The sequence below is a fragment of the Ciconia boyciana genome, chromosome 4, assembly GCF_034638445.1.
Source record: "Ciconia boyciana chromosome 4, ASM3463844v1, whole genome shotgun sequence".
NCBI lineage: Eukaryota > Metazoa > Chordata > Aves > Ciconiiformes > Ciconiidae > Ciconia > Ciconia boyciana.
The window spans coordinates 70341056-70355068 of NC_132937.1; positions in this window are offsets into that span (position 1 = coordinate 70341056).

A 14013-nucleotide genomic window follows, 5' to 3' on the forward strand; every position below is an offset into this window, starting at 1 on the left:
GCTGCTAGGCTGAAGAGTTTTGACTTTTCTGACAGGAGGTGACAGGGTAAAAGGAGCTATAATTAGTTGCTTTATGTCAAGGAGGGCCACTTGATTTATCTTGGTTTTGAAGTGGTAAGAAGAGAAATAGCTGAGCTGGTGAAAGGCAAAGAGACTGAAGCACCACGACCATTCAAAGGCCGTAATTTTGGCACTCCAGGTTATGAGTCCACTCTGAGGGCCTAAACCAAATCACAACAAAGTAATCATAAAACTTCCTTAAACTGATTTTGGAGCAGAATGAAAACCCATGAGACATGCCCTGCCAGGTGTGAGTCCTGGCTGGAATTCCAGGTTTGCACGACACCAAACTGGGAGCACTGGCTGATTCGTGCTGCCATCCAGAGGGAGCTCATGAGAAATGGGCTGACAGGAAACTCATGAAGTTCAACAAGAGGAAGTGCAGAGTCCTGCACCTGGGGAGGAACAACCCCAGGGACCGGCACATGCTGGAGACTGCCTGGCTGGAAAGCACCTTGGCAGAAAAGGGCCTGGGGGTCTTGGTGGACACCAAGCACAGGTCCCACGAGAAAATCCCTGAGAGCTGCCTCTGACCCCCGTGGGAGGAAGCAGGGGAGCCCAGAGGGCTGGCCAGCAGTTCTGGAGTGTGGGGAGAGCCTGTGGGACTTTGTCCTGCAGCCTCCAAGGGAGGCATGAGGTGTTATCCAATGAACCCTCTTGCCGCGTGTGCCTGAGCGATGGGTTTCCCCGAGCGATGGGTTCTGATGTCACCCAGGGATGGCCTGCAACATCTCCAAGCAATGGACTGTGACGTCCCCGAGTGATGGACGGCAACATTGCCAAGTGATGGGTTCTGATGTCACCAAGGGATGGGCTGTGACATTTCCAAGCAATGTCACATCCCCGAGCTGTGACATCCCTGAGCAACAGATTGTGACCACGCGTCCCTTGCTACTCATATCCGGGCGCCGAGTCTCACCCAGCCAGCTCGTGCCTGCACTCCAGCTGAGCGAGGTCGCAAGGTTTGGAGTGTCGTGCAAGGCGGCTGTTGGTGCTGGTGTCGTGCTTGGGCAGCTGTTCACCGCAGCTCTCAGTGCCTGACCCCAGAGCCGTCAAAGGATTATCCCCGGCCCTGCCAGCTTCAGGCAGCCGGGGCAGCGCTCACAGCAGCAGAGGTGAGCTGGGAGGGGAAACCTGACCCTGGGGCGGGGAGCTGGGAGGGTTTCCTTCTTGAGGGACCTGGGCGTTTCTTCCACCTCTCCCTGGACCAGCGAATGACCATGGCCCCTCTTCCTGTTCTAGCGCGACACCTGCTGCTGCAGCGCCACAGAGAGGGAGCAGCTCGACATCCCCAGCTCCCCCCAGCCCACCACAGCACGTGGAGAGCATGGCCACGGAGCTGGAGAACCGCTGCCCAATATGCCTGGACAGCTGGGAGGAGGCCAGCTACGTGATGCCGTGCCTCCACCAGTTCTGTTACGCCTGCATCCTGCGGTGGGCTGAGAGCAAGCCCGAGTGCCCCCTCTGCAAGAGGAGGGTGACCTCCATCGTGCACTCGGTGCGGGGGGACGATGACTTCCAGGAACATGTCATCCCACCACCTGCAGCACCATCAGCCGTCGTCCAGCTGAGAAGAGGAGCTCCTGGACACCCAGCCGCCCACAATCGCCATCGCCCTGCAGCATCCCAGCCATCAGCTGCGGGGCTGGTGCCCAGGGCTCCTGTGGGCGGCCTCCGTCCCCATGTCTGGGCGTTCCTCTTGCGAGAGGACCGAGCTCTACTCCAGCCTGTGATGCTCCGGCCGCGACAGGAGCTGCGGCTGATCGTCAGGGGTGGCCGCTGGGCAACAGCAGCAGCCCAGAGGCTCGTCCTGTCCAGCCTGCAGCTCTCTGGGCTGGACGAGGACATGCTGTTCCGGATGCTGCAGGCTGCGCTGGGCCCGCACACAAGGAGCTTTGTGCGCAAGCTCATTGACACCATCATGGAGCGGTGCAGCAGGGAGGCCCGGCGTTGCATGGGCCTGGAGGACGCCCATGCTGCCGAGGAGCAGGAGGGCAGCCCCGCAGCTGCCCCTGGCCCCGCTGTCTCCCGAGGGGGGTCTCCTGCCTCCAGCCCAGCCCCCTGCAGCAGCCCTGACAGATCTGGGGCAGAAGAGCTCCCCAGCACCTCATCGGCTGCCCTTCGTGGAGGTCCTGGCAGCCCCCTCTCTGCCCCTGTTCCTGCCCATGGGGAGCAAGAGGAGATGCAGGAGGACCCAGAGGAGGCTGTGCCCGGGCCCTGCGCTCCCAGCCGGGGCAGCGAACGCTCCCCTGGGGGGCCCCGGCAAGCCCCGAAGAGGAGGGCTGGCAGCCCTGAGGACCCCTCCCAGCCCCCCAAGAAGCCACCCCACCATCGGTGACACTGGGAGGCTGCCTCAGGGGCCAGTCAAACCACATCCGGGCTGGCAGCCAGGACTCAGGCTGGTCCGCAAGAGATCCTGGCCCCCTAAATCTAATTATTACACAATAAAAGAAAAGAAAGGCACAGAAACTGCAGAAAAAGTCTCAGTATTTTGACCAATCTCAGTGGCGTTGCTATCCCCACCCGTGCTGTTTTCTCCCCCATTCTCCTGGTGCTTCACCCACTGCTTCCTCACGCGTCTGCTGGGCCCTACTACCTCCTCTGCCTAGAAGCCTTGCAAACTCAGTCCAGAGCCTGTGGTCTGGTACTAGCAATGGCAGTGCCATGTTCCTGGGCTACGGGACTCCAGGGGCAGCATGCACCCACTGTGCGTCCTCTTACACCCTGGGGCAGAGGAATGGGGGCAGGAGACCAGACAAGGCTCTCAGGTCCACGGAGGAGCAGAGGCACAAGCCTTTCTGGTTCGGTTCCCCTGGCGAAAGGTGGCAATGCCTTGCACCAGCCATTTCCTCAGGGGTGCTGTGGAAAAACCCTACACCGGTGTGATCTGGGGGTCCTACAAGTGCTTCAGGGAGGTCTGTGTGGGGCCCCGGCGTGGATGCTCTTTGCAGCGCACAGAGAGAGAGCACTGGGGGTCAGGGACAGAGCAAGGGTTTCCTAATGCATGCCAACCCACAGAAATCGCAATGCCATCGGGCCACTCTGTCTTCTCATCTCCGCAGAGTCTTTCCAAGAGGGTGGGTGGGCTTTCCTGGGAAGAAATCTGCCGTTTACCCATGTCTTTGGTTTTGAAAACCAATGCCTGCAGCCATAAAGGACATGCTGGGGGGCTTGTTCTGACCTTGTGGTGGAAAAGCTGTACAGTTCACGGCCAGCAAGAAGACCAGGAGGCTCTCAGTAGTAGTCTAGGTCTAATTCTTAGGCAGTACAAGAAAAGAAGGAATTGAAGTCGACAGAAAAATGTCCTCAGCTTTACGAACAATATTAAAGGGTGGGATGTTAATGGTGGTAGTTTCTACCTGCTCGCATTTCTACCTGCTCGCATCTTGGTATGATTTGCTAACATGCACTCAGTTCTTGCCCTTTTCTCTTCATCATCTTTTTTCTTCAGGATTGAGATTAAATTTGAATAGCATTCATGCTACTTAAGTTCTGTGACATTTTTGCACATTCTCCAGCATGCTGCATGCCTCAGGAGCCTGGGGTGTCTGCTGCACAGTACCATCTCTGCTTGTGCAAGGTGACAGTGCACAGTGACCAGGTCATAGCCCTCACCCGAGTATAGCAGCATGGCACTGCCAACACACACTCCAGGCCCTTTTATTGCAAATTTGCAGTGCATCCTTTCTGGTCTGGCACCCCAGCTGCTGTGCATAGAGGGCTGCTGCCTAGAGGGTAGCATGGAGATGTCATCTGTCCCTTCCCAGTGCTTACCAATTTGCCCCAAAGCTGGGCAGGATCTGCTCTTCCCAAGGCATGAAAATTAGTTTACAGGCTGCTGCTGTAAACAGTACCCCACCAGCCTGCTCAAGTTTTCCCCAATGCAACTTCTCACTGCTCTTCTTCACTGCAATTTAAACCTATTGGTTCTTATTTACAACAAGGCTTGAGCTTTCTTGAAACCTTTGGCTTTTCTTCTTGCTCCCAACAGACAGATTGCTTAGTCTGTCTTCAGAGGTCTTTCAACAAATGCCCCTGTCCTAGACACGTTACAGGCAGGTTCGTTCACACAAGACAGGGGGCAAGCAAGTTCGGGGATTTTTCCCAGTTGCTCCCTGCCAGCTCATGCTGACAGCAACCAACAGGAGGTAGCCAACTTCCCTGTAAAAGATGGAAGGATTGCAGAAAAAGGCAGCTGTAGGCTAAGCATGGCAATTAGACGCTGCTGGGGGACTCGGGGCCCTGACTTTAGTGTTCAAGGAGTCTAGAGCCTAGTCCCTTGGGACAGTGCTGCAGTGGCACTACAGTATCCAAGATCAGAAGACACCATCCTGGAAATGGTTATAGCCAAGTCTAAGGGACCTATGCATTAGATAAAAGGGTGCATTAGATGTAGAAGAGCACAGATTGTTTAAGGGGATCCCACCTGCATCTTCTGCCTCTTCCCTCCAGCACCTGGAGCAAATCTTTCACACACAGAGGAAGACCATGTAAAGCCATGTGTAAAGCCATGGCCAACACTTGAGATTGACATAGTCTCGTTCAAAGTGCCTTGATACCCTTTTCAAGCCTCCATCCTCCAAAATGTTCTGTGGCTGTGGGGCTTTTTCATCAATGCCAGTGAAAACTCAAGTCCCATTATAAAGCTTCTCTCACTTAGCTGTACCCATCAACACAAAAGGTGGCCCAAGGAGTACACAGCAAACAGCACAAACCCGATGACAGTCAAGTAGTCCTCCAGGAACCACCTATTTAAAGTTCATTTCATACAGATCTGTACAGTAAAAGCTCACATGCAGTACTTCTATCAGCCTTATTTCTTACTGGAAGAAGGAAAAATTTGGTAACACTTAAAACAAGAAAACTCTAAAACAAAAAGTGAGCTTCAAGAGAGTCCCATTAAATTTCGTTTCACCTTACCCAGCTGTAAGATGGCAGCTGTCTTACTCTGTAAAGCCATCCCAAGTGGCCCATTTTCTTCATAGTAGGCTATTTTCTTCACACTTGGCAGCCCAGCAAGCCAAATTTTCATTCATGCCAAATCCTGTTTCACTCTGGCAGTACTCCAAGGGATCTTCAATACCAAATACCTCTTAAGTATGTTGTCCTCCTGTAGTACCTTATCTTAGCGTTAAGGCCAGCAAAATCTTTACATCAGCTGTGCTTTCTTCTTTGCCCACAAGACTCAGCCTACCTTCAGTCTGGCCTGCAAGGTCGGGCAGTGACTTCTGCAGAGTCTGCCAAAAGTCATTCCTGTCAGCCGTAGGTGACAGGTACACACCTCCCCCTCCCCCCAGATAAAGACCGGGGCTTTTGGCATGGCGATCACCGGCTTTTCGCGCCTCATTTTCGCGCCTTTTGTGCTCTGCCGTGCCCCCAGGCACGCACACACCTGGGCAGGGGGAGCAGGAGAAGCGGGACCCCTTGATCACCAGACGGGGTCCGCAGCCAGTGAGGCGCCTTGGCTCGGAGAAGCTTCTAGATCATGACCAAATATGACCACAGCTCAGATCCGACCCAGGGTATAAATGGGGCAACGCCGGAGACCCCCTTTGAGTGGTCTTCTTGGAGCAGTGGGGCTGTTTGGGACCTCTCCCCTTGGGTTGGGACGCTGCCTGAGGAAACTTCCCGGGACTGAGTGCCCTCACCTCCTTTGCTGAGTGATTTCTTCTGGATATATCCTTGAGTGAGCCCTCACACCCCCCAGCGTGAGCAATTATATTTTCTGGGTACCCACGAGAGAAAGTTTCCCCCTTTGTGAGTGAGTGTGTGTGCGCACTTTGGATCATCATTCTTGTGTGTATTGATGTGTAGTAACAATACCCTGACTGACACCTCAAACCTGTTATGTGTTAAATGTTATTGGAGTGTTGGTTGGTTTCGGTTTACCCCTGTTTCTCATTAGTTTCTCTTGCATGGTTTTGGCTGTTTTGTGAAATAAAGTTGTTTGAGCTTTTCCCTTGTTTGAGTTAGTTTTAGTGTACATCCATCACACCATATTCCAGTTGTGAAGTTTTTGAAGAGACCCATCACCACGGGAAGATCTGCTCCAGGACCCTAGCACCTGGCTACCAGGAAGACACTGCTCCCAGTGAAATCCTTTCCCTTCCCTTCCCAATCACTCCAAGAGCCTTGGGCAGACTCTGGTACAGCCTTCAAAGAACCACAACATAATAGAATCACAGAACCATAGAACTGGTTTGGGTTGGAAGGGACATTTAAAGATGATCTAGTCCAACCCCCCTACCATGGGCAGGGACCTCTTTCACTAGATCAGGTTTCTCAAAGCCCCGTCCAACCTGACCTTGAACACTTCCAGGGATGGGGTATCCACAACTTCTCTGGGCAAGCTGTTCCAGCATCTCACCGCCCTCATAGTAAAGAATTTCATCCTTACATCTAATCTAAATCTACCCATTCTTAGCTTAAATACAGACCCGCAGTCTGTATTGATATTGGAGATTGCCTGCACTCAGGTGCAGAACCTTGCACTTGGCTTTGTTGAACTTCCTGAGGTTCACGTTGGCCCGCTTCTCAAACCCATCAAGGTCCTTCTGGATGGCAGCCCTTCCTTCAAGCATTTCAGCTGTACCACCCAGCTTGGTGTCATCTGCAAATTTGCTGAGGGTGCCCTCAGGCCCACTCTCAAATGTCCTTAATTAAGATATTGAACAGTACCAGTCCCAATACAGACCCCTGACGGACACCATTTGTTACTCATCTCTATTTGGACATGGAGCTGTTGACTGCAGCTCTCTGGATGTGGCCATCCAGCCAATTCCTTATCCTTCCCACAGTCCACCCATCAAATCCATAACTCTCCCAACATCCAACAAGGATGTTGCAGCAAACTATATCAAAGGCCTTACAGAAGTCAAGATAGATGCCATCAGTTGCTCTTCCCTTATCCATCAATGCAGTCACTCCATCATAGAAGGGCATCAGATTAGTCAGGCACAATTTTCCCTTGGTGAAGCCACGCTGGCTGTCTCTGATCACCCCCCTGTCATCCACATGCCTTGACATAGGATCCAGGAGAATCTGCTCCATGATCTTACCAGGCACAGAAGCGAAGCTGACTGGTCAGTACTTCCCGGAGTCCTCCTTTTTAAAAATGGGCATGATGTTTCCCTTTTCCCAGTCACTGGGGACTTTGCCTGACTGCCACCACTTTTCAAATATGATGGAGAGTAGCTTAGTTCTTAGTAGCTTACATCTGTTAGTTCCGTCAGGACCCTGGGATGTATCTCATCATGTCACATGGGCTTGTGTATGTTCACATTCCTCAGGTGGTCTTGAACCTTATCTTTTCCTACAATGGGAGGATCTTCGCTCCCCCAGCTGCCTGCCTTGAGGTTCAGGGGCTTGAGAGATGTGGGAAGAGAGATTACCACTGAAAACTGAGGCAAACAAGTTCTTGAGTACCTCAGCCTTCTCCATGTCCGTTATCATCATCTCCTGTTTTATTTGTTATTGTGGGATCCAAAGAGAGGCAGCCTCCTGGTCAAACAAAATCATGTACACCTGCTGCAACTACGTAGCTGTGGCTGAAACCCAGACGGAAGTGATAAAACCTCCCTACGTGGACACCTACACCCAGACTGACCTCCGAAGAACTGAAAGAGCTGCCCAGACCCAAAGTTGCATGGAACTCCAGAACCTGGAGGTCCTCTTAGGGTTCAAAGACAGAGGTGGATGTCATGGGTGCAAGTGTGCCCAGGTGGATGAACTCTTCAAGCAATTAGCCATGTTACAAGAGGAGCTTAACAGGCAGCGCAGCATCCGGGAATCCGAGCGAGAGATCAATGTGTGGTATTACACACTGTCACAAGCTGAGCGACAGCCTTGCCTTACGTCTTTGCAAAGGGAAGGTAAACTTGCTTCCAACCCTGAGCTGACAGACTCAACTAACTCACAAGACAAAGGAGACTGGACTCTCATCTCTGCTCGAGGCAGGAGGAGCAATCTTTCTCTTCCCCCTGAAGTGCCCCTGAATAACAGATATGATACCCTGGGGCTGGAGAATGAAGAGAGCGTGAGTAACGTGCAAGACCCAGGAAAGGCCAACCATGCAAAGTTGTTCCAACTACCCACTCACATTAGAACCAGTGCCACCAGAGAAGTATGTAGGGTGTTAGTAATTGGAGACTCCCTGCTGAGAGGCACCGAAGCACCCATTTGTCATCCAGACAATGTCTCTAGAGAAGTTTGCTGCCTGCCAGGAGCTCACACCCGTGATGTCATGGAGAGGCTGCCAAGCCTGGTAAAGCCTGTGGACTATCACCCATTCCTACTATTTCAAGTAGGGTCGAATGATGCTGCAAAGAGGCAACTCAGAAATATCAAGAGACCTTATGTTCCTCGGAACAATGTTAAAGGGATCAGGAGCACAGGTCGTGTTCTCCGCTATCCACTCCATCGGAGAAGGAGGTTCAAGACAAAGGAGATGAATTGAACAGATGAATGGCTGGCTGCATAGCTGGTGCCAAGCTCAAGGTCTCGGCTTTTACAATCTTGGGCATACCTTTGAGAAACTGGGCCTGTTGACAGCTGACAGGGCTCAACTGACTAAGTGGGGCAAGAGTGTCCTGGGCAACAAGCTGGCTGGACTTATAAAAAGAGCTTTAAACTAGACTTAGCAGGGGAAGGGGATGGAGTTCTAAGCACTAGAGAAGAGCCAGGGGCTACTGAGGCATTAGGAAGCAACAGGGAAACACCTGTGAATTGCCTCAAGTGAACTAGGGTGAACTCCTCTAAAAAGGTGATGTGGCCAATAGCCCTGGTGAGGTGCCTCTATACCAGTGCATGCAGCATGAGAAACAAACAGGAGGAGCTCGTAGCTGCTTCATAGATGGAAAACTATGACCTGATTGCTATCGCAGAAACTTGGTGGGATGAATCACACGGTTGGAGTGCTGTGATTGACAGGTACATACTATTCAGAAGGGACAGGCAAGGAAGGAGAGGTGGGGGAGTTGCCCTCTATGCCAAAACCAGGACTGATCGCACACAGCTATCTTTGAAGAACAGCAATGCCCAGGTCAAGGGCTTATGAGTGAAAATTTGAGACCAAGCCAACAAAGGAAATTTTGTGGTTGGTGTCTACTACAGGCCACCTGATCAAGGAGAGGAGGTCAATGAATAGTTCTTTGTTCAACTGCAGGAAGCATCATGCTTACAGGTCCTGATCCTGATAGGGGAGTTCAACGACCCAGACATCTGTTGGAAAAGTGGCACAGCAAACTGCAAGCAGTCCAGAAAACTATTGGAGTGTGCTGAGAACAACTTCCTAGTACTGGTGATGGAGAGCCCGACCAGAGGAGAGGCACTGCTGGACCTGTTGCTCGCTAATGTGGAAGAACTTATCAGAGAGGTGAAGATTGGAGGTAGCCTGGACTACAGCAGTCATGCCCTGCTGGAATTCTCAATTTTGAGGGGTATAGGATGAGTAAAAAGTAGAGTCCAGACCCTCAACCTCAGAAAGGCAAATTTTCAGCTGTTTAGGGTGCTAGTGCATGGGATCCCTTGGGAAACTTCCCTCAGAGATAAAGGAGCAAACGGGAGCTGGGAGATATTTAAAGACATTTTTCTTATGGTGCAAGAGCTCTCAACCCCAACATGCAAGAAGTCAGGCAGGGGAGACAGGAGGCCAGCTTGGCTAAGTCAAGAGCTCTCAGCCAAACTAAAACACAAAACCAAAATGCATAGGCAGTGGAGGCACGGATACACATCCTGGGGAGATTTTAAGCATATGGCTTGGGATTGCAGGGAGCGGATCAAGAAAGCCAAGGCACAGCTGGAGCTGAACTCGACTAGGGACGTAAAAAATAACAAGAAGGGTTTCTTCAGGTACACAGGACAACAAAGGAAGATTAAAGAAACTATACCACCTCGATGAGTGAAACGGGAGACCTGGCTACAACCAAGAAGGCTGAGGTACTCAACAACTTTTTTTCCTCAGTCTTCACTGGCAAGTGCTCAATTCTCCCTCTCTACTCCACCCTTGTGAGACCCCATCTGGAGTACTGCGTTGAGCTCCAGGGCCCCCAGCGTAAGGAAGACCTGGACCTGTTGGAGTGGATCCAGAGGAGGGCCACAAAGATGATCATGGGGTTGGACCACCTCCCTTGTGAGGACAGTCTGAGAGAGTTGGGGTTGTTGAGCCTGGAGAAGAGAAGGCTCTGGGGACATCTTACAGCAGCCTTCCAGTACTTAAGGGGGCCTACAGGAAAGATGGGGAGGGACTCTTCATCAGCGAGTTTAGTGATAGGCCAAGGGGTAACAGTTTTAAACTGAAAGAGGGTGGATTAGATATTTGGAAAAAATTCTTTACCATGAGGGTGATGAGACACCGGAACAGTGTTGCCCAGAGAAGTTGTGGATGCTGCCTCGCTGGAAGTGTTCAAGGCCAGCTTGGATGGGGCTTTGAGCATTCTGATCCAGAGGAAGGTAGCCCTGCCCATGGCAGGGGGGTTGGAACTAGAGAACGTTTAAGGTTCCTTCCAACCCAAACCATTCTATGGTTCTATGATTCTATGATTTATTGGGGGGGTACATTTTCTTTAACCACCTTCTTCTGACCAAAGGCTCAGGGGGATCTCATCAATGTATATATTTGAAGGGAGGGTGCAAAGAGGAAGGAGCCAGGTTCTTTTCAGTGGTGCCCACTGACACAAGAGGCAATGGGCAAAAACTGAAACACAGGAGGTTCCTCCTGAACATCAGGAAACGCTTTTTCATTGTGAGGGTGACAGAGCACTGCCACACGTTGCAAAGAGAGACTATGGAGTCTCCATCCTTGGAAATATTCAAAAGCCATCTGGACACAGTCCTGCGCAACCAGCTGTATGTGGCCCTGCTGGAGCAGGAGAGTTGGACCAAATGACCTCCAGAGGTCCCATCCAACCTACACCATTCTGTGATTCTGGGATTTTGTCTCAAGTTAGAGATCCATACCTACCTGTAACCTTTTAACCCAATGCTACCTGGCAAACCTGGACTTCCTGAAATAGGCACTATTAATCACTCTTAGGACAGCAAACTAAACTTCTGAGAATAGCACCCCTAGCTTGCTAACACTATCCATATCTCATGAGATAAAGATGTTCCACCGGGGGTCTCAGCAGGCTGAACTGTGCAGATTAAATATTGTTTAGATGCCACAAAAAACCCCCAAAAGTAAGAAAATAAAGAAATCAAAAGAAAACAAAGAAATAAGAAAATAATTTCCTAAACTCAGTTGGGCCCTCTTCCAGGTAATGGCAAGAAGACATGCAATCACATCGTTCCTTCCAGACATTACTGACCAACCACATTCTTGAAGGCCTCCAGGGGAGGATATACTATGCCCTTCCCCAAACTATTACCCTCTCCTTAAATTCCAAAAACTTTCCCTATAGTCCAGTATGATCTTCCTTGGTGAAATTTAAGCTTCTTCATTCTTGCATTATCAACCAAGTGAACAGGATGGAGTGCCTGCCACATCCTTCTCGGCCTAAACAACCCCAGTTCTTTCAACACTTCCTTGTAGGTGGTTTTCTATAGCCTACTATTTTTCTCTTGACACTCCCCAACTGGTCCACCACCTTAAAAGGTGAGGGCCTGCATGGATCTCTGTACACAGGCTGAAATGCTCAACATAGTAACAAAGGTTTCATTTCACTCGTCCTACAGATGCTAGCACTCTTTCTACATCTGGCTTGATTTCCTTTGGTCACAATGTTATCCTATGTTACTATGTATTCAGCTTGTTATCAACCATAGCTCTAAATTGCTTTCTGTTTCAGAACAAACCTGATCTATGGGACTGTGTCAGACACATTACTGCCCTTAGTGATACCAATGTCCTATGCCCCTGCAGTCTGAAATACAGGTACATTGTACCCCCTAACATTCAAGCTAATTACTCTGATGATAAAAAGAAGGTATTCAGAAGTTTTAGAGCCAGAAGAGGAACATTATGAGCATGCAGTACGATCTGCAAAGCACCAGGCACGACATTTCACCTAGTAAATTCTGGGTAAAATATGTGACTTCTCTTTTAAGCTGCAGGAAAGATTTATTTCAGGAAAACAGGCACAACCACAACAGTGTCAGTTTCCCTCCTTTAAGAACAAAACTTTCACTGTCCCTTCCTTTTTTCAAGGGGAAAGCTCTCACCCACCACCCCTTAATTACAGCAGTGACTTGGATTTGGTAAAACTCATTCAGCTCATAACTCACATGCTCTAGTGCAGTCTAAATCAATAGGACATTTATGTATAAAACTAGCCTTAGTAGAGAACTCACCATTAGGCAATCTAATGCTATTAAGCAAGATTATCAGCTGATGTAAATTGGCTGCTGGTGCCTATTTACCAAAACAGCGGATGTAGATCATTAAATACAAGTGCTGGATAGTCTTTTATGTGCTTGCATGCAGTTTCCCAAGTTCCCACATTTTGTTCTGCAATACATAGTGTGGTAGAATTGCATGAAGAGAAAGAAAACAAGCCTAAACAGTGAGGTAGCTGCCCCTGAATTTCTTGAACTGCTGTGTGAACTCAAGAGAATTCTGCCAATGAGTAATAAAGGACAGAACTAAGTTCCTGAAAGTCATTGCACTGTGACAAGCCAGTCCTTCGAAGGAAGGTATCTGTATTATTACACAGATGTTACTCCTTTAACATCTCAACTCCTTTAACAATGAGATGTTAAAGGAGTGCAAAACAATTCCAACTGCAAATTCCCAGTGCAAAGCAGAGACTTTTTCTCTTGAGTTGAGAGACTTTAAGACTTATGACAAGGGGAGAGAATACTAAAGCAGCAAAGGAAGCAAACTGCTTTTTTTTAACACTGGGAACCAGCATCTCCCAGACTTTGTTTCAAGGGAAAGGGCATAACAAAACCAGCTACTTCTTTTTCATTTGGAGAGCAGAGAAAGACTCAGCCATGTTTTCAGGACTCTCTCCTCTCTGTATCATCCCAGTTTTGTCTCCCTTCCATTTCTGACTTTAAGAGAAGACTGGGGTGGAACATACACAGGCCTTTCTTCTATCAGAAGATTCATTCCAGATGGATCAAAAGGGTCGGCATCTCCCTCAGATGCTCACTGCCCTACGCGGCCAAGCATCATCTGTTCCATGCAGGAATTACAAGATTGTCCTACAGCCTCAGTTTGGTTCAGACATATCCTTCAGAAGAGCTGCATTGCACTTTTGTTGTAAACGATCACATTTTTCAAGTGTTCAAGATGCTGCAGTTTCCTATCATTTCCACAGTGTGGTGGCGATTCACCATCACTCCCAGTATGAGCTCTAGTATCTGATTCTAGAAATACAACCTTTCTTAAACTCATATACAAATGATGATTCCAATTTCCATTTTGTAAAAGCAGAAAGTTATTGAAAACTAATACAGAATCATGGAAAATACGAACTCCCGCCAGCTGGAAGATAAGATTAACTACAAGTCAATCCTTAACTACAGTCAGTCTTGGCTGACATTTGTCTGATGTGTTCTCAGAGACCCCCAAAGTCAAAGGCTTCACACATTTCCACATGTAAAATACTCCAGGTGACCTCAATTTGCATTCCTCCCATTTGCTTCTATTTCCTACCAATCATGGAATGGGAGCATATACATCCGTTCCTTTTCGTAACAATCTTTTATGGCTTTTGAAAATGGCTCTTTATGGTCCCTTCTCTTCAGGCAAATCTATTTCTTCAATCTTCTTTAATCTTTCTTTGCAGTTATTCCACAGCTTTGAACATCTTGCTACCCTCTTTTTGGCTCATGGGCATTCCTCGAATAGGCTCTGCTATCTTTACCAGTTACAGAAACGTAATGTGCTTTGCTACATGCAAGTCAAGGTACTTTGCATGTTGTTGCTTAAGACCTTAAATGCATGCCATTAAGAGAATTCAGAAATTGCCCTCCTCTCTAGAGCACCTTCAAAATGAAGGTAGTTAGTAA